This window comes from Mandrillus leucophaeus, unplaced genomic scaffold (assembly GCF_000951045.1).
Source record: "Mandrillus leucophaeus isolate KB7577 unplaced genomic scaffold, Mleu.le_1.0 Scaffold964, whole genome shotgun sequence".
NCBI classification, from domain to species: Eukaryota; Metazoa; Chordata; class Mammalia; order Primates; family Cercopithecidae; genus Mandrillus; species Mandrillus leucophaeus.
Genome location: NW_012110519.1, coordinates 785,617 through 789,159, shown reverse-complemented (window position 1 = coordinate 789,159; position 3,543 = coordinate 785,617). Strand labels below are relative to the sequence as shown.

Here is a 3,543-nt window from a genome sequence, read left to right as displayed (position 1 = left end):
CCTACCCTCAAATGCTTCATCCACCACTAAGACTCAGTGCCCTCAAGAAATGTAGATATCGGGCCGGGCGCGGTGGCTCACGCCTGTAATCCCAGTACTTTGGGAGGCCGAGGCGGGCGGATCGCGAGGTCAGGAGATCGAGACCATCCTGGCTAACACGGTGAAACCCCGTCTCTACTAAAAAACACAAAAAAACTAGCCGGGCGAGGTGGCGGGCGCCTGTAGTCCCAGCTACTCGGGAGGCTGAGGCAGGAGAATGGCGTGAACCCGGGAGGCAGAGCTTGCAGTGAGCCGAGATCTGGCCACTGCACTCCAGCCTGGGCGACAGAGCAGACTCCGTCTCAAACAAAAACAAACAAACAAACAAAAAAAGAAATGTAGGTATCAGCAGGAAGCTGGACTCTGGGCATCATGTACTACAAATTTAGTGGCTTCACGCAGAAGTTGGCCGGAGCATGGGCTTCGGAGGCCTATAGCCCGCAGGGATTAAAGTCTATGGTTTCCACAGAAGCACCACCTATCATATTTGCCACACCAACTAAACTGACCTCCGATTACACAGTGTATGATTATGCTGGAAAAAACAGAGTTCCAGAGCTTCAGAAGTTTTTCCAGAAAACTGATGGTGTGCCCGTCTACCTGAAACGAGGCCTGCCTGACCAAATGCTTTACCGGACCACCATGGCGCTGACTGTGGGAGGGACCGTCTACTGCCTGATCGCCCTCTACATGGCTTCATAGCCTAAAAACAAATGAGTTAGGCCGCAGAGGACTGGTTTGTTTTGTGGCATAAACCCTTTGAATTTCCTTTTTCATTGTTAAATTAAAAAAAATTTTTTTTTACTTCGATGGCTTAATATTTTTGCAAGAAAAATAGGAAGATATGAAGATGATGTTTTGGTTTGTTTATGAAATGCATATGGCTTGTCAGAGCTCATTTGACCGTTAAAGCCATTGTTTAAAGAAATGGCGCTTTGCTCTGTGTTTGTGCTCCTGATTTCCCTGGAGGTTCTGGATGAAGGCTGCACACAGGCTTGTCAACGTCAGTCTGTGCTGAGGACCTCAGGGACTTGAGGTTGCATTTTTGAGCATGGAGTGCAGAAGGCTTTCTGGATTTGGATGTGGCTGTGGAAAGAACACAGAAGCCAAGGTCATGTGCATGAAATGAGGGGTTTGAGTTAGTCACCTCAGGGATTTTTTCCATTTTGCAGTAAAATGTTAAATTAATGTAGCCTGCCTCTATTCGTTGGGCAGTTAATTTCAAAGGGTTATTTGCCTCGTCTCCTATCTTCAGTGAAATCTTATGTGTAATTGTGTGTATTTACTCCACCATGGGAACAGAGAACACCTGTTTAGTGTTGCACTTTAGACCGGTGTCTGTTTTGTTAATGCAGCTGTGTCACAAATCATCCTTTATCTTTTAAAAATGTTATAGCTTTAAATTATGATTTATTTTGACTGTGGAATAAATACATGAATAAAAAAATGTAGATATGTACTACTCAAATACATACAAGAGTGAAAGTAGAAAGCCACTCACTTCATTAGTAGAAAGCTCATGAGATTGTAGGAAGAGTAGGAGAAGTGAATGTGGGGTAGCATATTCTTGTATCCTGATCTCCCTTCTCTAGCCTTGGGGTTTGGAATAGGAAACTACAACACATACTGCAGATTAGGTCACTTCACATCCATTGTAACCACTTTCTAGCTTACTCTTCTGGATAAAAGTAGTTGGAAATTTAAAAACTATGCATCTCAGATTTCCTTGCCTTTAGAGTTCTGCATGTGACCCAATTTCTTAGCATCAGTGTTCAACTTGGAGGCAGCAACAGGAGTTGGTGGTTGCATGTGGGAAGAGGGGATCATCTGGAAAGTTCAGGGGTTGACGCATTTGATCTTCAGCTGTCGTGGAGTTTTTGGCATCCAGTGTCAAAGGATCTGAGTGTTGGATTTGTGATATAATTGGATTTGCGATATAATTTGTGTTTTCCCAGACTTGTGTTTTCCCAGGATTTGCAATATAATTGTGCGTTTTCCCAGACTGTATTTTCTCTCAATGCTTTGATCCTGGGACTACAGTATATAGGTCCATTCTTTGGTCCTCTCAGAGTATCTGCCTAGCATATTTTGATATGCATTTTATGCCTAGATTAGCAGATCCTGTTGTCTGCAACTAAGAATCCTGGCAGGTGGACAGGATGTATATAGGAGAGGTTAAGATAAACCTGAGGGGGGTTCATTTCCCCACCTATCCCAGAAACAAGGGACAATGGAGTGGTTAGACAGAGAAAACTAGAGTTAGTATTCCAAAGCTGCCCTTGGGTCTTAAATGGCATTATTTCCATATGCCCCCAACAGGTTACCTAGTCTAATTGAGTAGTATACCAGAGTGGGTTGCTATGGCACTTGGTAATTTTATTTATTTATTTTTTGAGACAGAGTCTCACAATGTTGCCCAGGTTGGAGTGTAGTGGTGCGATCTCGGCTCACTGCAACATCTGCCTCCTGGGTTCAAGTGATTCTCCTGCCTCAGCCTCCTGAGTAGCTGCAATTACAGGCACGTGCCACAACGCCCAGCTTATTTTTTGTATTTTTAGTCGAGATGGGGTTTCACCATGTTGTCCAGGGTGGTCTTGAATTCCTGACCTCAGGTGATCTGCCCGCCTCAGCCTCCCAAAGTGCTGGGATTACAGGTGTGAGCCACCATGCCTGGCCTTCTTGGTAACTCACTGGCAATCACAGCATGTTGTAGTTTATAAAAATGGCCACAAATTATTTCTTTCCATCTACCCATGCCCTTTAATAGTGTGCTCCTACACTTGCTTTAGCCAATGGGACATTAGAAAATATTATGTAAACTTGAAAAGTGACTTGAAAAGCAATTGCGCAGTAGAGTTTTCCCCTCTGTCTGCTTTTGGAATAGCTGCTTTTTTTCAGTGGTGACATGAAAACCTCCATCTAGCCTGCCAGATAACCAAAGGTAGATGGGCTAGTAACTCCCGTTGTACCTGTCAACCACCATACATTTGAATGGTGAGGCCAATCGGTTATGCACTGACCTGCCAACTAACCATGAATGCATGAACAACCCAACTGAAATCCCTTGAGCCTGGTCCAGACAATGAAGTGCCCAGCAGAATCATGAGCTAGATAGTTATTTTAAACCACTAAATTTAAAAATATTTTATCATGCTACTAAAGCCAACTGACGCATACTGAGACGTCTTGAGGGATTTCATAGGCACCCCTGAGAACTAAGATAGAGCCAAGTTGTCCGGAAGAACAGTCCACAAGTTGCATCAGCCAAAATCTTCAGCAGCAGGTGCCAACAGAGCACCTAAGGATGGGGCCAGATCAATACCACGGTATGGATAACATTTTCTTCCCACAATGCCATGAGGTAGAGTAAACCCTGTGAACTTCTTAGAAATAACAGTAGATGCAAGGAAAATCTGAAATCTGGGCCCATTCCAATAAAACTCAGTTTAAATTATTTAAATTAAGACTTAATGGAGTTATCGGGTTGGGCTAAACCTTAATTTT

The 3,543-nt window shown here is 43.7% G+C and overlaps 1 pseudogene across 1 annotated transcript; it reads left to right on the top strand.

Moving 5' to 3' along the window:
• The first annotated feature begins 393 nt into the window (after positions 1 to 393).
• Positions 394 to 1,415, top strand: LOC105532509 (annotated as a pseudogene). Its single transcript, XR_001004990.1, has one exon. The product of XR_001004990.1 is annotated as a cytochrome c oxidase subunit 7A-related protein, mitochondrial pseudogene (transcript).
• Positions 1,416 to 3,543: the final 2,128 nt, after the last annotated feature.